General features: G+C 32.5%; 2 long non-coding RNA genes across 2 annotated transcripts; both read left to right on the top strand.

The window, feature by feature from the left end:
* Positions 1 to 5522: 5522 nt before the first annotated feature.
* On the top strand, positions 5523 to 6337 carry LOC143049431 (uncharacterized). Its single transcript, XR_012970237.1, has 3 exons — positions 5523 to 5709; positions 5828 to 6019; positions 6152 to 6337. It is a non-coding gene; the product is annotated as an uncharacterized LOC143049431 (long non-coding RNA).
* Positions 6338 to 12733: 6396 nt separating this feature from the next.
* On the top strand, positions 12734 to 21574 carry LOC143049429 (uncharacterized). Its single transcript, XR_012970236.1, has 5 exons — positions 12734 to 12918; positions 14748 to 14951; positions 17149 to 17379; positions 19795 to 19963; positions 20701 to 21574. It is a non-coding gene; the product is annotated as an uncharacterized LOC143049429 (long non-coding RNA).
* The last annotated feature ends 2204 nt before the right edge of the window (positions 21575 to 23778 follow it).

The raw sequence follows: 23778 nt of genomic DNA, 5'->3' as shown, positions 1-23778 counted from the left end.
CTGTCTTTGAAGGTTTGTCTTCGTGTCCCCATAAATCGACTGGGGAAGACTCCACGCCTCTACTTCCATTGATTTTCTTGAGATCTACACAAACTTTCCATGTCTTATCTCCAGCATGTTCGGTTTTTGATATGAATTCAATCATACTGGTGATCACACCTGGATAGATTTTGTATGGTAAACTATCTGACAAAGCAATTAAGTTTTGTTTACACGGTACAGCAAAATTCAACTTAGCATTCTCTGGTTTAAGATGACCTTTCACGTCAATATTATCTCTCACTAGTGTTTGATTGCCTAATCCTTTCATAAAATTCAAAAATTTACCATGGAAAAGCCTGAACCCAAGCCTCCAGAAGTTTTTGGTTACATCGTTATATCGCATTGATGCAGCGTTTTGTTCAGAAAACCATTTAGCAACATCAGGAAAAAGAAGAAAAGCGATATCATCCAATGGGAATTTTTCATTTAAAACCAGCTTGAGAAAAAGCTCAAAATTGTCTCTTTGGTTTTGACCATTTGGTATTTTATCCAAAATATCAAAAATGTTCAAAGCATGTGTTCCCATTCTGTCTTGTACAGCATCGTTACAAAAGTTGTTCCCATCCTCGTTCTCGTCACTTAAACATTTGACATGTTTTAAAATCTTTATGTTAGATGTTTCTGCCGAAATCCATATAGTTTTTCCCTCTGATTTAACGGCATTTGGCACGATGAAATAGTGTTTAGCCATTGAGCCAGATTTTCCATTATCTCCTTTGACCTTTTCTTTAATTGAGAGACATTTATCTCCATGGCATACTATTGAATGGCCTATGGCTTCAAAAGCATACTGAGTCTCTACATCACAGTAAAAGCATGCAAAGCCTTTATGTTCCATGCCTGGAAAATAATAAATCTGTCTCATGAGTTGATCAAATATTTGGAAATTTTTTAATAAAGAGCCAAAAATCAATGTTGTTGCTTTAAATGTATTTGGATACCCTTTGTAAACAGTTTGTAGGAAACATTTAATGTTAATTAGAATAAAGATGTTGAAGGTATTCAATTTCTTTCATAAAATACAAAAATAACATGCTTTCGTGTGATATTGAACTATAGATTTTGCCCTAAATAATAATATTTAGTAGCAATTATTCTAAAGCGTTAATACTTCAATCAAAAGACATGTTCAATGATAAAATGTGTGTCATAAACCAGTTTTAGCACAAGTCTGTACAGCAGACAGTTATTTTAGTGACGTTTAAAAAATAATACTAATAACATCTTGCGATAAATCACCAGCACTGTATCAGGACCCACCAGCACAATGACAGGACCCACCAGCACAGTATCAGGACATACATAATATATAAAAATGTGCATTTTTAAGAAAGCGCTACAGTTTTATGCAAAATAATTGTGCCAAGCAGTTGTAGGTATAGTAAACGGACTTGAAAAACACTTTTGTTTGTTTTTTTCTTTTCCAAATTTTGTAAAAATGAGCAATTTAGTGTTCTTCATACTTAAGCGGTGTAGACGTCTAATCTTTTGTTTGCTTGCTTTTAAACATATAAGAAACAAATATGCAAAATCTTACCTATTTATTTTGTTCCGTTTTTGAATAAATTGTCAAAATCATCATTTTCTTCTTTGTTTACATATTTTGAACGATCACCAGCACCCGTCAGGACCAAATCACCAGCACAGAACGTTCTCTCGCAGGACAACCATACCCACCGTGAATATATGTTTTGATAAGAATATTTAGACATTTAAACATGTTGCATTCGATAGTTTAATCTGTTATACTCTGGGGTTTTTTTATGCACACACGAAGGGTTTTAAAAAAGTATGCGCCCTGCCAAATGTTTGTTACAAAAAACTTTGCGCCCCGCTCATTAATTGCATGAAAAAAGTATTTGTCCCGTCCATGTTTGCACCGGCCCCCACCCTCAGATAAATATTGCACAGTCCCTTAATACATCATAGTTATTTGGATACAGAACATAAACGACAAGATTATTAATGTATTACCTATCAATAGATGATGAAAGATTACAATAGAAATTAGTTGTGATTGTCACATGATTCAAACGAATAATTATATGTGCAGGCCAAAATCACGAGTACAAGTAAAATATTACTACACAAAATATCTAAGCATGCCCAAAGAAGCTGAAAAACCGAAACAAAGTGCATGTAATAGTCAGATTATCTTTTAAATATAGCTTCCTGGTGTACGTCAAAGAAGATTTAACACATCAGTAACATTATTTCGAGAAATGCTTAACTCCATTTGAGTACACTATAATAAAGAACAAAATAAGTATGATTCTTTAAACGTATACACGACGCACAAGATAGACAATAAAGAGTATTATATATAAAAATTTTTGGGGACCTTTATAGCTTTTTGGTGTGAAACAAGGCTCCGTGTTGAAGACCGTACTATGACCTATAATGGTTTACTTTTATAAATTGGCACTCATACCAAATCTTCTTATATCTATCGTAGAAATGAAATTACAAGCCAAAAACATTTTTTTTTAGGAACCACTTAAACTTATATTCATGTATCTGTGTGTTTCATGCAGAAACCGTGTTCGAACTACAAGAAAAAAGAAATTACGTATGCAACCAAAAAAAAAAACGATTGCCGAATTGCAGTTATCTATTGGTCAGCGGATCACTGCAAATTGCTCGTATAAAACGGATAACAACTATAACACGTGTAAGGGATGCGATGGTTACATGATTTAAGTAAAATGACTGCCCTCAATAGTAAATAGAGAAAAATATCAAATGTCTATTTATTTGATCTTTGCACATACTGAATTTATTACGTTAGATTATATGATTTCAGGATCTCATATAGAAAAGTATCATATCGGTATTGTGGTGAGGATATATATTAATTTACACTCCTAAAAAAAACTCGCCTTGAATGTGTATTGCTTAATAACTATACTATCACAGTAAATATTGACACAGTTTTTCTTTCTGCTTTCCCTTACGAATACGTTCACTGCACCTTTTTAGCAGCCGAATTCTTTCTTTTTTTATTTCATTCTTTAATGCAAAGCAATAACTAACAGCTACAGGTATCAACTACAGAAATGTAAGCATCTTTCAACAGTATTATGAAAAAATACAAACTACGTTAATAAGGAATAGAGGTACAACAATGTATGGCTATTCAAACTTCACCAGTATTTTGATTTAACTTCATGATAAATGGACAGCAGTATAACAGTTTGTATAGTAATAAGTATATATTCGCAGTTGATAAAGCGCACGTTAAAAGTAAATTATGCTTTCGTCGCCTAGAACTCGATAATCAATTTTCTTAATTGTTACATTTAAGAAGGCACATGTTCATAAACCTCTACTTTTTTTTTCTATTCGTAACATTCAAATTTACAAAAAATGACTAGAGATAAGAAAAATAAAGTTGAAAAACTGCATTTTTATGGTCAGCTGTATGCGTAAAAAGAGAAATAGAGAACAATGCAAATGAAAAAAAAAACCCAATCAAACACCATGACAACAAATGAAACTATAAAAGACCAATATTGTTCACTAAAGTAAACACTTAACCAAAAAGCTGCAGATTGTGCAGCAACACGAACCTCATTAGTAGAATTTGGATGCTCTGGAAGAGTATACAAATTCTGTAAGGTTTACCAGTTTAGATAGGTGATTCGGTATTAAATTACATTTGGTGATGTTACAGTGCTGGAAAGAGGGCATGTTCATAAATACGAAGAAAAGGGGAACATATAAATGTGTTTTGAGGCAAATATTTAGTTTCATAACGGTCAACAAAGTTATGATGAGGTCCGTAAAATTTCGAAAGAGATGTCTGCATCTTTACTTTTTGAATCTGGTCATAAACATATCTTAATTGAACACCTCTAACAAAATTATGATGAGGTCCGTAAAATTTCGAAAGAGATGACTGCATCTTTACTTTTTGAATCTCTGAGTTCAGGGTCATAAACATAATTATCTTAATTGAACACCCCTAACAAAATTATGATGAGGTCCGTAAAATTTCGAAAGAGATGACTGCATCTTTACTTTTTGAATCTCTGAGTTCAGGGTCATAAACATATCTTAATTGAACACCTCTTTTTCATGGAAATTTTTCGTGAATTTTTTTTAACTTGTAGCTTGTAGAAAACAAGCTGAATCCTCTACATGCCTACCTTTCCAGTGAATTTAGAGTCAGATTGTTCCAAAAACATTTACTAGTAAAACCGACAGGTTCTTGAAAATCACACCAGCCAAACGTTACACGAGGTGCATGACAGGACAAACTTGTTAACATTACTTACATCAGTTACAAATTTGTCAACAAAACCATTTTGATCTTTCCATACATCTTTTTATTATCTATGGTATCACTTTATAACTAAAAAATCCTGATTGCAGATATGATATACGACTTTTAATTTTAATTATTATAATAACATAAGGCAAACATATTAAACATAGATACTCAAAAGTAAAATTACAAAAATACTGAACTCCGAGGAAAATTCAAAACGCCAGGTCCCTGATGATCAAGAGGACAAGTAGATGGGATAATGAGTGAAAGACAAAATTGACCAAAGATAAATAGAGAGCTAATATAGGCAGTTGTATTTCAAATATGTAAAGCTATTGATCGTGTAAAGCCTATAAACTTTGTGTCAACGCCAGTGTAAAAACAGAACGGTTTTATTTTACGAAGGTGCCTAAAGTAGAGGTTTGTTTGTCAAAGGTGACCGCTAAAAAAAAATGTTTCAACGTTTGGCTGAGTTTTCTGTTTTAATCTATATTACAGTATGCTGAACAAAGATTGGTTTTGTGGACATATTGGGTGGCATTGTTTCAAATATATTTTCACATCTCTTAAAAAAAAAAGAAACCTTTATTATGATATGTGGTATACTGATGTGTCTTTTGAAGACTAAAAGCGAGTCCGGCTTTAAATCAAAATTTAATTCTTATATCTATAATTGGTTTATATTTAACACGATATTTCGGTTTCAATTAAAAATAATGAATTCAAACCACCTAAATCTTCAAATAACATTAACTTTCATTGGTCTATAACACGGTGTCTTCCTCCAACACGGTGTCTTCCTCCTATTCCTACTTTAATAAACTATTGAATCTGAATCTGAATCAGATGCAAAAATAACTTATTACCTGTTCTAATAAAAAAAAAAACACTGGTCAATTAACAGTTGATTAAAAAATGTTTGTATAGTATAATCCTTTGTTTGCACAAGTTTTCCTTCTATTCCCACATGAAAATTTACCTTTTCTTACCAGATTTATAAAAAGTGGGAATAGAGGGAATGAACCAGCCATTGCGTCATTGTAAGCTGACACTTATTAAGATTAAAAAATACTTGTTTTGTTCGTCTTTTATTTTTAACAAATATCCCAAAAAATGTAACTTACCAAATAATTGACATCTTTGGTTTTGCACAAACATAAGATATGGCGCGTTTCTTATAAATTATGTAAAATTTATTTTGTCAGATGGTGGTTGAAGTAGATGGTCTCCAATAATTTGGATGAATGGTTGTTCTACGACTTGTGGCTTTGGAATACAGAATTGATATAGAACAAGAACATGCACAAATCCGCCTCCTTCAAATGGCGGGAAACCGTGTTCAGGACCTAGTAGACGTACCGAAACACGTGCATGTAAAATCAAAGATTGCCCAATAGGTAAACAATAATTGTGTATAGACATTTGTTGATAATATAAATTTCATAAACTAGTAGACATGAAATTCATTTAATAAGTTTCAACTTACAATATTCAAAATTTATTTTGTATTTTTAGATGGTGGTTGGAGTAGATGGTCTCCAATAATTTGGATCAAAGGTTGTTCTACGACTTGTGGCTTTGGAATACAGAATGGATATAGAACAAGGACACGCACAAATCCGCCTCCTTCCAATGGCGGGAAACCGTGTTCAGGACCTAGTAGACGTACCGAAACACGTGCATGTAAAATCAAAGATTGCCCAATAGGTAAACAATAATTGTGTATAGTTATTTGTTAATTATATAAATTTCTCATTTATAAATTTCATAAATTAGTAGACATGAAATTCATTAAATAAGTTTTAACTTATAATATGTAAAATTTATTCTGTCTGTTAGATGGTGGTTGGGGTAGATGGTCTCCAATAATTTGGATGAAAGGTTGTTCTACGACCTGTGGCTCTGGAATACAGAATGGATATAGAACAAGAACATGCACAAATCCGCCTCCTTCCAATGGCGGGAAACCGTGTTCAGGACCTAGTAGACGTCCCGAAACTTGTGTATGTAAAGTTAAAGATTGCCCAATAGGTAAATAATAATTGCGTATAGTAATTGGTTAATTATATATAAATTTCATGAACTAGTAGAAATGAAATTCATGAGAAAATAGTTGAAGGGAAAGTCCGCGATATTTTACTTATCATTTAAATATGTTTATCTTAATAACATGAAAAACACATTTACAAAGTTTTAAATTTATATTCCTTCTAATGACGGAGAAAATCAAGTATTTGTAACTTTTTTTGTTGACCTACATGTACGTGAGTGGGTTGTGACGTTTTAATCCGATTTGTTGAATTCTGGGAAAAAATAAAATTCTAAAGTCTATTGATTATCGACAATTTACTTAATTTAAAGCGCACAGATGACGGATGGTCGTAGTTATTAACCACACTATAAGAATATAAGAAATGAATAGTGATGTACCGTTTAGTATTGATTGTATAAACTTCATATAACAGGCTATTATTTGAACTTGGAATTATTTTTAATTATGGAATTTGCTTGATTTCTTGTTATTGAAATTTTTAATAAATTCCATGTTTATTCTGTACTGAAATGTTCTGTGCTGCGCACAACACTTTCTATTACAAGGAAAATAGTATATTTTCAATAGAATGTACTGTGCCGCGCACAACACTATCTAACCAAAATACATTGTATGGAAAATGTTATTAACCGCTCAAAAGATCATAATACCAAATAAACATGGAATTTATTAAAAATTTTAAACACAAGAAATTATGCAAATTCCATATTTAAAAATAATTCCAAGTTCAAATAATAGCCTGTTATATATGAAATTATACAAATGTAAATATTTTCGAATTAATTTCATAAATTATTGTTGAGATTTTTTCATAAAATGTCTATTTAACAATTTTACTGATATTGAACTGAACATATTTCTGTTTTATTTACCGTTATTATTTTGATTACCATTTCAATACCATTGAGGATTAGCTCTAGAGAGAGCAGACTAGTAGCGTTTCGTTAGTTTGTTTGCTTCCAAGAATGAACTAGTGACATGTCTTACTCTGAACAGTTAGTAAACGGACGTAACATTGATCTATAGACATCAACCGCTTGTTCTTGATATTTAAAACTGCATGCATACATTCGTTTATGAGAGCGATAATTTCTTGTGTCTGACAAAAAATAAATGCCTGCATGGTTATATCTTGCCATAAGTTTATATTAGTTTGGTAGGTTATCACTCAAAATCGTTATTCAAAAATCCTGTTTGTGACATGTAGATTCACTTCAATACCGAATTTCGTCTGTATATTTCACAAGTGTATACCACAGAAAAGCTCTGAATGTACATTACTCCCATTTTGTTTGGGTGTGCACCATCGATGTTTACGACAAAAGAGATGATTTCAGCTTTTCAATTGTTAACTTTCCATCTCTGAGTAGCAACATTCCAGCAGCACCTGCATACGGGGTATGTATCTCCCAATTGATACGATATTCCCGTGCTCGCATTTCCTATCATGATTTTCTTGATAAAGGGTTGCTGCTCACAAGGAAGCTATTAAACCAAGAGTTCCAAATGGTGAAGTTGAAATCATCCCTTCGTACATTTTACGGACGCCTTCACGAGTTGGTTGACCGTTATAGAATAACCGTTTCACAAATGATATCGGATATGTTCCTTACGTCTAACTACAATGCCCTTCCCTTTCATGTGACCTACCGAATTATACTATTTACCGGATTTGTTATCACATAAGCAACACGACGGGTGCCACATGTGGAGCAGGATCTGCTTACCCTTCCGGAGCACCTGATATCACCCCTAGTTTTTGGTGGGGTTCGTGTTGTTTATTCTTTAGTTTTCTATGTTGTGTCATGTGTACTATTGTTTGTCTGTTTGTCTTTTTCATTTTTAGCCATGGCGTTGTCAGTTTATTTTCGATTTATGAGTTTGACTGTCCCTTTGGTATCTTTCGTCCCTCTTTTACAGCATTATTAAAGAATAAGATGATGATGGTAGGAAGAACTATTAGCGTCATGTGGTAATTATACACGAATGTCGGACCATGAGTTGTCAATATGTATGAAAAGATTTTCAATACAACCATATTGAGAAGGAATGTTTACATGCTATACTCTCGTACTAGTATTAAAGGGTTCTTGTGTCGTTTAACTAAGACACACATCTTTTTACCAACAATGTTTAAAAAAAGACAAAACCAATTTAATGTCATCTTTCCCTATTTTTGAATATAACTATAAGTCTGATTTAACTTGCGAGAATACTCCTAAAGCGTACACGCAGTTTATTCTTTCTGTTATTTAATACCAAGAAAGAAAATAAATCCCGAAATTAATTTGATTCTTTGTTACTCAATAGTTTTCCTGGAAAATATTCACATCCCTTGGGAATAATTAGTGTATGTCCAGTGGCATATATATGACATGCATGTCGGAACAGGAAATTTGGCATAAAGTACTTTCAGAACCATGTTCACATTATTATACATTTTTATACATTTTACCTAACAATTGTGATGATGACGAATTTCTTCCTTTGTCCCTTTGTTCGAGAACAATCTTATTGTAATATAAATATGTGATTTTACTATGGCCATAACTTTGATGAACCAAAGCAAGTTAGATATCGACCTGTATTTAATTCAAATTGGTTCTTTTCTTCTTCTTCTTCTTTTGGTATACAATAGTTCATCGACATCCGATGATAACATACAAAATGTATGTTTCTTTCTTATGTTCAATGTATACATGTACATATTTTAAATTGCGACTATCTATTATAGTTCCGGAACTTTCTATCCAGGTGTATAAACGAATGGTCGACAAGTGCGTACATTTTTGTCAAATCAATCATTTCAAACTGTCCTTCACTATTGATCATGACAACTAGTACAAATGTATGTACTTACATTTTCCCAAATTCACCCTTGGAAAAAATGTGTAAATAGGTTTTTATTTTATCAAATCTTTTTTTGGAATTATTAAGATTTTTATGAATAATATTCTTTACACCAGAAATGTTATTTATAAACAAGCGTATGTGTTGTGTAATGACTAGTATATCACTATCGGACACGCAAGACAGAGATGTATAATATGCACCTAATAGTTCAAAATGAAAAGTTACAAGTTATCGGCCGTGTACACTGATCAATACTCTCAGAAGTGAAACGATGCATTAACTTTCCGACAGGAAATCGCTTTAATACCTGTACGTGTCACCTCGCAATACCTTTGGAAGTGATACCTTTAGCCACACTGATGATCAGATAAGGGAAGGTCCGAATTTATTTAAATAAATTTATCATATAAATTAAAATGATTTATGACCAATTAGTTTTTCGAAAACGATTTTCACGGAACACTTATTTATGATCATTTATGACTTTGAACTTTGACTTTTTAACTAATTCCCGTATAAACAGTTTAAAACTGACAGACCATGGTTATTTAAAAAAAAACATTTTCCGTATCAAGTTAGTTAGTCGTATAAAACAACCGTAAGATTGAAAAGATACAAAATGTATCGACACCCAATTACGACTACATTAAGATACTGTAGTTTTGGTCCTTTGTGGTTCATAGACATATCGTGGTTTCTAAACGGAGAAGATGTCAAAATGGCCGAACGCAGAGAATTGATACTCTAAATTTAAAATCGATCGTGATCTCTTATTTAACAAAATAAAACTTTAATATCTATGAATTTGAGCATTTTTATACAGAATGCAGGGATCTCCATGGATGAAAATTGAACCATGGAGGAACTTTCACCATTACAAACTTTGTCTACGCTGTACAGTGTAGCGCGATCGGAAGTATTTTATCCCTCCATACAAAGATGGTGAACATGCTAATTCATTGCTTATTTAAATTATATTTATTTGTATTTTCATTATAGAATTAGAAGTACCAATATTTTCATTTATTGCCGTTTTTAACCATTCAAATGCCAAGTCTTCATGGTCCCCCCTTAGTCGAGAATGACCAAAAGCTGTCATGAAGGTCCCCAAGCAGATTTCTTTTATTTTTGGTAATTGTTATGGGGGTTAAAAATCATCTGATGTGGAGCTTATTTTTCGTGGACACTGTCAAATTCAGAGCCCATTACCGGTATGGCTGATTTGCAGCAACAACAAAACAATTCGTACGGGTTATGTAAAAGGTTAAAGAGATTTGTAAAGCAAACGTTGACAAATGAAAAGGTTTTTAATGACTTTATCTGGAAAAATTGATGCTGTGCAACATGCATCTTTCGAGTCTGAATAGAAACCGGAAACGCGGATGTATCAATTAAAGTAATTCTAAATTATCGTTACAGCAGTACTCGAGTTATTTGCGATGTAATAATATTTACTGTTTTGCGTCTTATTTTGTACTTCTTAAAAAAGGGGGATGCTGATTGCGTAAGTCAAAATAAAGCACGTGTTCGACTTGTTAAACTGTTTTCTTTGTAACTGGATTAATTTATTAATTTATTTATTTAATCTAAATGATCATAATCATTTGCTGAAACTTAGTTGATTACTTTGACAATGGATCGTGTATCCTCAGATAGTATTCTCCTGTCTGGTTTGTTGATCTACCTGTACAAGCTCAGGTACAAGTAATTAGCGATCTTAATCCGGATATCCCTCAGGCGTTAGAACTGTATTGGATTATAACATAAAAAGCCTAAGGGTTATGCAATTACATGCATTTGATTATAATTGATAAAAAAAATGGCGTCGGGCTACAAAAAACGATGAAGTTTTGAACGATGGCGGAAGACAATTTAACGATGGCGGAAGACAATTTAACGATGGCGCGAGTCATTTGACGATGGCGCAAGACATTTGAACGATGGCGGGGCTCCATCGTTAAACAGGCCATGGAGATCCCTGGAATGGACATAATACCAATTTTTGATTTTTTTGCGGAGTTTCCCTTGAGATTCAGCCTCAGAACGAAATCAAGTTGTCGATTACATTCATACGATTTTCACCTTTTTCTGTTTGGAATATTTGTTTAAACATTAGTTTGAAATTTAAAAAAAATATATATATACAAAATAAGTCTATTATAAAAAGCTGACATATAGAAAACAAATTAATTTTGATACCGACAACAGTTTTATAGATATTTAACAAAATATCTAGAAATAACAGAAATGAGTTGATAAATATAAACGGTCATTCGTTTTTAGTAGGTTATATGACAGTTGTTTTTGCATTTCTATATGTTAAATTTGATTCAAAATTAAAAAGATCATAAGAGTTTTCTACCACAATAACAATTCCAAGTTAGAGATATAGGAGATACTTTAACATAATTATATGTATTTTAAGAATGGCCTACGTAAAACGTATGTTTTAACTTTTAATGTGTGTGGAATACCTCCTTAATTTACGTGATTCCCAATACATGTGTACACTAGTAAGTTATAAATACCAACAAAAATGAATTGACATCTATATTCAGAAAACGAGCTTACTGAAACATTTTGAAGGAAATTTAGTATAAAAAAACTAACTGCAATCCCCGTTCTCTTTCACGAATATGACCTACCGAATTAGTAAGGATTACGACAGTTGTTATCCATTCGTTTGATGTGTTTTGGCTTCTCATTTTTCCATTTGAATACAGATTTTCCGTTTTGAATTTTCCTCATAATTCTGTATTTTTGATATTTTACTTTGAAGGATGTATTTTCACTAAAACATAATATTCCATGCTATCGAAATTAAATCGTCAAAATGTCTAATGATGACTCATAAAAATAAAAAAAATAAACACTCCAATATTCTAAACCCCATAATTAATGCCAATGTGCATTTCTTGTCATACTCATATATTGTTTTTGTTTTTGTTTTTCAATTTGTACTGTATAGAAGACTTTATAAGTATATTTTGGTTGTGTCTGATCCTTTTTGCTTTGAGCAAATAACACATGTTTAAACTAAACTATCAACGAAGGCCATGAAAGAGTAAAATTAGGCAAAAGTGTGTGATCGATTTTGAAATTTCATACATCGATACAAAAGACACATCAAAATTTCAAACAAACAATCGCACAAACTCGAAAAAGAGCAATACTGGTGTGTGTGTGCAGTGAAATCGTTTCATAATATATTTCAAGGTGAATCTAAAGAATTCTAAAAACAGTTTTTTCTTCTATTCTTTCAAATTATTTTTGTATGAAATTTGGTACATATGGGTACTACAATAATTGAGCTATAGATTTGATGTTTTGATTTGATTTTATTGTGTAGTAATTGTAAACATATTTTTGGGAGAGGTGATGATAATTACTAGGTCATCATGAATAAGGATGTTTGGTTTACTTTTCAAAGTTCATCGAAGTTTATTCAACTTTCTCTTTATTGCAAAAAAATAGATGAATGTAATAATCTCTGTAAAAACACTTTTGTTTAGATGGAGGTAGGAGTAGCTGGTCAGCCGTAAGTTGGACCAACAATTGTTCTACAACTTGTGGCTTAGGAATACAGTATGGACAGAGAACCAGAACATGTACAAATCCTAGCCATGAGAATGGTGGGAAACCGTGTTGATGAGCACGATTACTGTAACTCGTGCATGTAAAATAAAAGTTTGTCCCCCAGGTAATCAATTAATACATTAAGCTGGTTATTTTATATTAATTTCAAGAACTGAGAAAAAAGAGTTCAGTTTATGTTTTTAAAAAAGGGTCCAAAAGAGGGACGAAAGATACCAAAGGGACAGTCAAACTCATAAATCGAAAACAAACTGACAACGCCATGGCTAAAAATGAAAAAGACAAACAGAAAAACAATAGTACACACGACACAACCTTGTCTAGAATAGTGAAGTAAAGTTATTATTGTTTTCGTGGTGATTTCAGATAACATTACAGTCTTCTTTTCAATATCAGAGTTTTGCTGCACCAGGAGCGCATTTCGACAAATTCTTTCTCTTCAATGATGCTTTTTATTATTATTTGAAATGAACTTTAGCAAAATGAAATTAAAGATCTAAGAAGATATAAGAAGATGTGGTGTGAGTGCCAATGTGTGATTAGTGCCAATGACACAACTCTCCATCCAAATGACTAGTGTTAAACCATTTAAATGGGAAAACCAACGGTTTAAAAGAATTATGAAAAAAAGGAAAATAACAAAAATACTGAACTCAGGGGAAAACTCAATCGGAAAGTTTATAACCAGATTGCAAATTCAAATGACAAAATACATAAAAAATGAATGAACAAGAACTGTCATATTCCTGATTTGGTACAGGCATTTTCAAATGTAGAAAACACATCAACAAACGACAACTACTGAACATCAGATTCCTGACTTAGGACAGGTGCAAACATTTGGATATGTATAATGTCGTAACTGCAATACCCATTCCTTTCACGAATATGACCTACAGAATAAGACCATTTACCGGCTTTGAAACAATTTGAGCAACACACGACGAGTGCCACATGTGGAGCAGGACCGGCTTCCCCTTCCGGAGTACCTGAAATCATCCCAAATTTTTTTATGGGGTTCGTGTTGTTTTTATACTCTTATTTGTGACATTTTGTTCACGCATCATTGTCAAAATAATGGAAATTGATGCGTCTATTGTACAAGTGAAAAGGTTAAGCGCTATGAAACCAGGTTCAATCCACTGTTTTCTACATTTTAAAATGCCTGTACCAAGTCAGGAATATGACAGTTGTTGTTCATTTGTATGATGTGTTTTATCCTTTGATTTTGCCATTTGATTAGCGACTTTCCGTTTTGAACTTTCCTCGAAATTAAGTATTTTTGCGATTTTATTTATTATTTTGTTTGCAGCGGGTTAAAACGTAAGGTCCTTTTTGGTCACATATCTCTCAAACAGTCTTAGTTTTTAAACAACATGGATGTGGTCGGGAGATTTTATTTTTCATTTGCCATTCAGGAATTCCCATCTTCGAAAAGCGCATCTGGTGCAGTAAAATTAGGTACTTTTAAATATAAAATCGTTATATCAGGAACATTTAATTCATTTATAAGAAAATTTACTTAGGGCATTGGTGAGTATTTTGTTGAGTGTTTTGTGAATGGTACGTCGTTTTCTATTGGCCATTCTCTTGTCTCATTTTGTATTTTACTTTGCTATCATCACATAGCTTCCTTCGCTAATGTTATCTAACAAATAAAAGATGCACGGTTAATGAAAAAGGAAATGCTTTGCCGTCAGTAGGTACATTTCTCTATCAACAGGTGTTGTATATATTATTCATCTACGGGTTTGATTTACTTTATCCGTCCACAGAAGTTTATCCTTATTTTGATTGTTAGTTAAATAGCCATATCAATGACGTTTTTTTTTTAATAATCCTCACCTCACCTCACCTCGCCTATCCTCTTCATGCCGATCGGCATTTAAGGCCCCGATACATTTTGAATAACCCATAATCGTTTAATTCTTTAAGTTGATGGTGGTTGGAGTGATTATATATTAGCATCTTGGAACGGGGATTGCTCCACTACATGCAAATGTGACTATGGAATTGAGTCTAGATACAAAAATAGAACTTGCACGAATCCGAAGCCGGCGTACGGTGGTTAAGAGTGTGTAGGAGAGTCATTTGGAATTAGCTATCGTACTTGTAAACTTAAAGAATGTCCACTGGCGGGTAACTACATGCATTTTGTTTTATAATGTGCTAAACATTTTTAATCTGAAGAAACTAATTATTAATATATTTATATATTCCAGTCAACAAGCACTGTATAAATTGTTATCACACACGATCACTTGATTTGAGGCAAGTTTCGCTTCTCTCGAGTGTTTCTGTCGCTTTTAAAGGTATCGGCTAATGTATAATATTGTTTCCTTCTATCTACTTTTTCCAGGGTCTCGCTTCAAATAAAGAAACGCGATATGTGCTTTATATGTTCGGTAATTTTGGGTCATGTGTGCAAATGGAATAATAGTATTATCGTCTTGCTTTTCTCGCGGGGTTATGGGTTCATGACATGTATATCAGCATCAACTTGTTTTGTTAATTGCTGTTTTTGTTTTTGGTTTTTAAACCTTAGAGTTCGATTTGTTTTACTAGGAACAATTGCACATTTCGTTCTTGAAAAACAGTATTCTGACTGACAGTCCCCAAATAAACCAATTGAAATAATAAAAATCGTCAAAATATTTGTGACGTCACACAAGAATCTTGTCTACATAGGACTCTTCAGTTGAGCTGGAATTAGGCCAAAGGTTTATGGATAATCATCATGATCAAGGAAAAGCTATCCTACCAAAAGACTAAAAACATTAGTGTTTAGAATATCGCTTTGAACTGCAGATAAACATCTTTGTTTATCCTTTGTCCTAAAAAACGTTCTAATTTCAAAGTGTTTTCCTCAGTTAAGTTTCAGGAGTATATAATTGACACAATCGAAGGTTTAAAATCGGGTGATGTCTTAAGACTAGAATCTTTATCAACCAGTCATATTGTGATGTATAATCAAAGTATTTTATAAACGTAACACGGAGGGAGTCATACATGGAGAAGGATCTGCTAACCCTTCCGGAGCACATGAGATAACCCAAGTTTTGTGTGATTTCTTTTGGTCAGACATTTTTTTGTTTAATAAAAAGATGTGGTATGATTGCCAATGACACACCTCTTCATAAGACACCAAATGATACATACATTAACAGCTATAGGTCACCGTACGGTCTTCAACAATGAACAAAGCCCGTTCCGCATAGTCAGCTATAGACGGTCCCGAAATTAAAAATGGAAAACAGTTCACACGAGGAAACTAACGGCCTAATTCATGTATTAAAAAATGAACGAATAAAACAAATACGTAACGCAGCACCAAACGACTACAACTGAATTGCCGGTAACGGACTTGGAACAGGCACATTAATAAAGTTTGTTTATTTGTGTTTTGCTTTTAGTCATGGTGTTGTCAGTTTAACTTACGAGTTTGAATACCCTTTTGGTATTCTCAACTTCTCTTTTACATTTATTTATTTTATATTTGTTATATTTGTTATTCTCGTGGGATTTTTCTGATGCTTGGTCCGTTTCTGTGTGTGTTAGTTACATTGTAGTGATGTGTCGTTGTTCTCCTCTTATATTTATGCGTTTCCGTCAGTTTTAGTTTGTTACCCCGATTTTGTTTTTTGTCCATGGATTTATGAGTTTGAACAGCGGTATACTACTGTTACAAGTGCAAATAAAATATTACACAATTAAAATGATAAAGCTTTGACATATTATTTCGAAAAGTATTAATTTGTTCTCGTGATTTTAAAGTATAGAGTCATCAATGATAAAAGCTGTTTGTAAAATGTTTTTTTCGACATAGTATTTTCAAGGTTTTAAATACTCAATCCCAACGGTAGTCAGAATTCAAAGCATTTTTTCACTAAATTCTTATTACCTACTTTTTTTTAATTGCAAACAGTTTAATAACATTATAATCAATAATCTAATGTAATAATTTGAAAATAATCGAGTTCATATTGTCATACTACAAGTTGTCCAGCACATCCTAATATAAAAACGTACATAAAATTTACATATTGATCCATGAAAATGATAAAAAAGCAACGTCAAACTGTAAATATAAGTTACTGTACGGAACTTCGATGATCGGTCTAATAACGCAACAGTTCCTTAATATAGTAAACCTGCATCACATCCGTTAACCGCCATGTGATTTCGCGTCCATATATTTCCCTTATATCTAAAAACAATTTGGCGAGATCTGCTCTAACGAGTGTTGATCATGTACATAGTATAACTATATCACACACAGGGAAAACCCTAAGTTTCAAAATTAAAAAATTATAATCAAACGATCATACAACTACAGATTATACCTTAAATATAACTTGTGACCACAACGGGCAGTACATCCCACATCCAACAGACTGTCACAAATTTTACCAATGTGCTTGGACTACACCAGTAGAAATGAGTTGCCCTGATGGATTGGCATGGAATGAAAATAAACAGGTCTGTGATTACATGGACAATGTTTCATTGTGTAACCAAGTTGAATCAAAGAAAGACTCCTCGCTGAACACCAGTAAAGAGAACACAGGTATTCAAATTAACTTGAAATTAATCTAAAGAGTGGAACACTTTAATGCTTTGAAAGTAATAAAAATGAAGTGTATATTTGAACAAACAATTTTTAATACTGATACATTTAATTCAACTAAATGTTTGTTTTATAGTTACACGAAGATCACAATATAGTGGCAACTTAACATTGAGAACCGATATATAAAGTAAAAAATGTCTCAATGATATATAGTTTTGTAGACTAAAACAACTAGCAGCTCTAAAGAGCTTGTGTTGCTCACCTTGGACTATGTGCATATTAAACAAAGTACACAGATGGATTCATGATAAAATTGCATTTTGTCAATGGTGATGTGTTTGTAGATCTTAGTTACTGAACATTCTTGCTGCTTACAATTATCTCTATTTATAATGAACTTGACCCAGTAGTTACAGTGGAAAACATTTTGTAAAATTTTTCAAAATTTATGAAAATTGTGAAAAATTGACTATAAAGGGCAATAACTCCTTAAGGGGTCAATTGACCATTTTGATCATGGTGACTTATTTTCAGGTCTTACTTTGCTGTACATAATTGCTGTATACAGTTCATCTCTATCTATAATAAAATTCAAGATCATAACCAAAAGCTGCAAAATTTTCTTAAAATTACCAATTTAGGGGCAGCAACTCAATAACAAGTTACCTGAATGGTCTGAACATTTCAGAGCAATTAGATGTCGACCTAATGAACAATTTTATTCCAATCAGATCTGCTCTAAATGCTTTGGTTTCAGAAATATGAGCCAAAAACTGCATTTGACCCCTATGTTTTATATTTAGCAATGTCGGCCATCTTGGTTTACCGGTTGGATCATCGGACACAATCTTAAAACTAAATACCCTAATGATGAGTATGGACAAGTTTGGTTAAATTTGTCTAAGTAGTTTCAGAGGAGAAGATTTTTGTAAAAGATAAAACAAATTAAGAAAAATTGTTAAAAATTGACTATAAAGGGCAATAACTCCTTAAAGGGTCAACTGCCCACTTTGGTCATGTTTCACTTATTTGTATATCTTACTTTGCTTAACATTATTGCTGTTTAAAGTTTGTCTCTATCTTTAAAAATATTCAAGATAATAAAAAAAAAAACGGCCAAATGTCCGTACAATTACCAATTCAGGGGCAGCAACCCAACAACTGGTTGTCTGATTCATCTGAAAATTTCAAGGCAGATAGATATATCGACCTGATAAACAATTTTATACCAGTCAGATTTCTCTAAATGCTTTGGTTTCAGAGATATAAGTAAAAATCTACAATTTACCCCTATGTTCTTTTTTTTTTATCCATGGCAGCTATCTTGATTGGTTGGCCGGGTCACCGGACACATTTTTAAACAAAATACCCCAATAATGATTGTAGCCAAGTTTGGTTAAATTTGGCCCAGTAGTTTCAGAGAAGATTTTTGTAAAAGTTAACGACGACGGACGACAACGGACGCAAAGTGATGAGAAAAGCTCACTTGGCCCTTCGGGCCAGGTGAGCTAAAAACCGGTAAATATATAAAGTGTACTTTTACATAAATTACTCTAAAACGAGGAAAGATATGTGCAAGCTAATCGTAGTACGTATAAAGCTATACTGAGACCGATGCGGATAAAATTAGAACAGTACAGCAGACATATCGATCAGTGCTATGAGAAAATACCCAAAGCAACACACAGAACTTTGAATAATAGATTCAATGTCAATTACAAACCAGGGAGATGCATGACACCTGACAAAATCCAACACCGACTTATGGAACATTCGGAACGAAAGGAAAACAATTTTCCTAACTAAGGACAGGCATTTTCCGGAGACCAAAGTGGGTTAAACATAGTTTTAAAAAACGATAAAACGAGCCACTCATTTTTGTGACTTTTTTTACAAAAGTAGGTTAGCAACTCAATCAGACATAGTTGTTTTACAAGACGGGCTCTAGAAGATATAATTGTATAACTATATCACAGATGTACAACACAACGTACTTAAAAAAGCGAATTAGCATACAAATAATTCTGACAAAGACCAAAAACACCCCATTTTTTTTAGTTTTTGCTGTATAGTAAAAGATGATGATATATGACCTTTCCGCGATGAAGTAAATACTAAGTAAAAAAATCAACAGTTACATTTGTATATACCGATGTAAATTATGACTCCAAGTTATACAAAATGACAAAAGTCACTATTAACTCCAAATTCAAACCTCCGAACGTTAGATGTACGTATACCGAGTTCCGTACAGAGTCAAAATACCAAAAAGGACCATTATCATACAAATACAAAAAATAACCAATTAAAAACTTCTCTTGGACAGTTAGCATTCCACTCTTTTTCTATATAATGGATATATAAAGTCTATAAAGAAGATATAACCTTGGTCAATACAATCTCTAATTGCAGGTGAATTTGATTGTGGAGATCAGACTGGATTCTTTGCAGATCCTAAAAACTGCACCACATATTACCGTTGTTCACACGGACAAATGTATCACATGTCTTGTGCAACTGGAACCTTCTTTGGCGAAGATGCGTGCATTGCTGGAGAGTGTTAAAAAGATCCTACATGAAGGTTAGATGATTTATGATTTTACGATGAAGTAAATAAGTAATATTAGAAAACTACTAAAAAAGGGGCGAAAGATATCTGAGGGACAGTCAACCTCATCGAAAACACAACGGACAACGCCATGGCTAACAAAGAAAAAGACAAACAGAAAAATAATAGTTCACAAGAAATAACATAGAAAACTAAAGACTTATAAGCAACACGAACCCTACCAAAAACTGGGGGTGATCTCAGGTGATCCGAAAGGGTAACAAAATCTTGCTCCACATGTGACACCCGTTGTGTTGCTCATGTTATAACAAACCCGGTTGGTAGTCCATTTCGGTAGGACACATTCGTTAAAAGGGATTGTTTTACGACATAAGGAACATATCTAACATACTAAATATTAAATGAATATATAAACCGAACTAATTAAATGCAATCTGTGTATACAGTCTTAAACTCTATTATCCCGGAGCTACGCATCGCCTGAAACTGTCTTTTCCTGTGTATGTATGAGATGGAGCATTGCTGAAATTCAGTATCTGTTCCATATCTGTGAGTTTTGTAATTTTGAGTGCCTAACTGTTTTGATTTCGTTCTAAAAATGGAATAAAGTTGATAAATATCATTTTATTAAAAGTAACATCGAACTTCAATTACCTAACCACATCACTATAGGAAAAGGGTAACTGTGTATTCTATATTCAACTGCAATTATTATGTAATTAAGGATGATTATTTTCCCTTTTTTTCAGGTTGCCATAGTTTGTTATGCAATAGAGAACATATTCGGACTATTCAAAATAATTTTTAATATCAATCATTTGTGAATGAACACTTATCTTATAATGTTTCAAGAAATAATTATGCTGTTATTTTATTATTGTATATATGTATTGAAATAGTGCTAAATAGAGACTCGTAATACGTATTTTCACAAGACAGATATTTGACCGTACTTACTTATGTTCCGTAAGGGGGTGATAATTTCATATTCCTTGAATATCAGTTAGGAGCGAGGCAGAATATTGTTGTCAGAGTGACTATTGATTTTCATCTGCTGCTATATAAATACATGCATAATTTTACCGTAGAACTTTTAAGAACTTTTTTCACCACTGCTTCCCGCAATTTGTGTTGCAGAATATTTATTTTTTACCTATCTTATGCAATGTCATCAGGTATTTATTTTCAAAATCCTCTCGCCTCAATCACTAAAAAATGATTGTGTCATCCCCTTACGTCAAACATTCCATTTATGTCTTAAATGCAATCAAACTTGCATTGCCGTGCTTTTATAATGGATATTGATGATATCTCAGTAAGAATAAATATGTCTCTTTGGCACATTCCCCATTTCCATTCTCAATTTTATTTTCACTTTCACTGTACATAAATTTAAAGTAGTCAGAAGTTGAAATTTGTTTAAGATTAAAAAAATCAAATACATGTTATGTACATTTGTGTGTAAAGAAAGCTAAATATGACAAAAGTTCTAGTATAAAAATGTATTATAACATTGTATTATTTCTTTCAATATCCAAGATTTAAAACTTAAGCTGCACATTGCATGTTTAATGAGGTAAACAGAGTACACTAAGAAAACAACGAGTGTACAGAAGAAAATAATCACACTATATGTAAATTTATCATATTAAATCATTAATCTTTGAAACAATGGGATAGGAATGAATACATTTATAATCATTAAATGCAGTGTTAGGTTCTTTTCTTTGCCATGATATAATATAATTGTAATATAAATGTCCAATCTAATTACAGCTTTTCAATTGGGATAATGACTATGTCAATACCTGCATATGACGTATATATATCTCTGAGTTGATGCTTGCATTTCCTATAATAGTTCATCGAGTCTTTAGTTTTCTATGTTGTGTCTTGTGTACTATCATTTGTCTGTTTGTCTTTTTATTTTTTAAGCCATGACCTTGTCAGTTTATTTTCAATTTATGAGTTTGACTGTCTCTCTGGTATCTTTCGCCCATCTTTTAGAGTCATATCGCCGATCAAAGCTGCCAGCAATCTAAGAAACCTGTGTGATGAGAACTGATATGTCTACATATAATCATTTGATATTATATTTAATAGTTACACAAAAAGTATGAGATATACATTTGGAATACAACTGTTTCACAAACTACGCCTCTGTTATTTAATATTTAATATTCATAGATATTCTGTTTTGTTTACCCACTGATTACCATGTTATCCACGTTTTATCTTATTGCGAACATGGAACCCAAAGTAAAGGGATCTGTAGTACATAGTATTTGTAGACGTTTATACTTTTATTATTCAAAGCATTTAAAATAAATATGCCACACAGCCTATTGTTCTGAAATTAAAAAAATAATGATGCATATAAAATTTCCATTCAAGAACATAATGTTTTACGAAACTTCATAATACAAAACAAATTTAGCCAAAAAGGCGTTCCTATGGGAAATTGGAGTGTCCATATGAGTGCTACCTCCTCACGGATAGGGTTAGATATAAGGCCATTTAGAGCACAAAAAACACGATAAGAGGTAGTTGCTCCTTAAAACTTTAATCGTGAAAAGGTATTTTTGAGATAGTGAAACCCTTTACTTTTTTTTCAACTTCAATACTAAACTGTAATAATGGCTGCAATCATCTAGGTGATACATTGTAACCTCACAAATGCACTTTTGACAGATTTTAAGAAATTATAAAAACCGTAGTTTAAATAAAGAACTCCAAGAGTGCTTAATCTGTTCTAAGAGAGGTCACGCACACGTTTTTATTATGCATGATATAATTACAAAAGATTGGTGTTGTTTGAAACAAAGTCAATTCTCCACCAAAGACCAAACGATATGGATATAGGCAGCTATAATTGACCTTCATTAATGTGTAAAACCAATACCGCATATTCAACCAGTTTTGATTCTTATATATCATTTGGCGGTGAGCGTTCTTGGTGAAGATAGATCTAGAAATGCGCATCGGGCGCATTAAATCAATAACAAGATGTTTTCATTTTTTAAAGGCCTCATAATAACGAATGTAAAACAATTCAAACGATAATGCTGACGGTCTGATCTATAAACAAAACAATAATTGGAAACTTAATATTATTTACAGCAAAAAACGACAACTACTACAATTCTGGTTCCTAACTTGGGACAGGCACAAAAAGAATGTTTGCTGACGTCTATTCCTTCCCTAACCAGGAACAGTGGTGTAAAAGTAAATGTAAGGCATAAGAACGCACCATTAAAAATCAAGAGAAAAGGAATTCACTCATTAGATCGATATAAAGCATACACAACCCTAATAAAATACAAAAGACACAAAGTACAAATTCGACAGTACTAGCAACTATAAATAGCTGTAATAACTTCGAATAAAAATCATGTGTCTAAGACTAAAATATCAATCGTACACACCCAGCATCCAACGAATTTTGTGTATAGGCGATTATAAAAAAAAATCCATGACCTTGTGCATTAATATGCTATAGAAACTTGCCATTTACGAGTACTAGCTTTTATTTTACGCTTCGACCTTTGGCAGATTTGTACCAAATGATTAGTAGATAAATAGTTTTCCTTGTATAATAAATAAGCTGTAAAGATATGTATTCTTATCAACCAAACTTCCCTTTCTAACAGTACGTCGGTGTAATGATATTTGTTATGTGACTTTCGTATTCTTGTTGAGGGATATAAATAAAAACAAAATTGGATTTTCTATCTTTTATCATTCTGTAACCAATTCTTGATGTCGACAATTAAAAAATAAATAAATAGGAAAGTTAATTTAGGATGAAAAATTTATTAATCATATAA

The sequence above is a fragment of the Mytilus galloprovincialis genome, chromosome 10 (genome assembly GCF_965363235.1).
Source record: "Mytilus galloprovincialis chromosome 10, xbMytGall1.hap1.1, whole genome shotgun sequence".
In the NCBI taxonomy this organism is placed as follows: Eukaryota; Metazoa; Mollusca; class Bivalvia; order Mytilida; family Mytilidae; genus Mytilus; species Mytilus galloprovincialis.
Note: the sequence above shows the minus strand (reverse complement) of the source record. Positions and strands in the feature narration are given on the sequence as shown.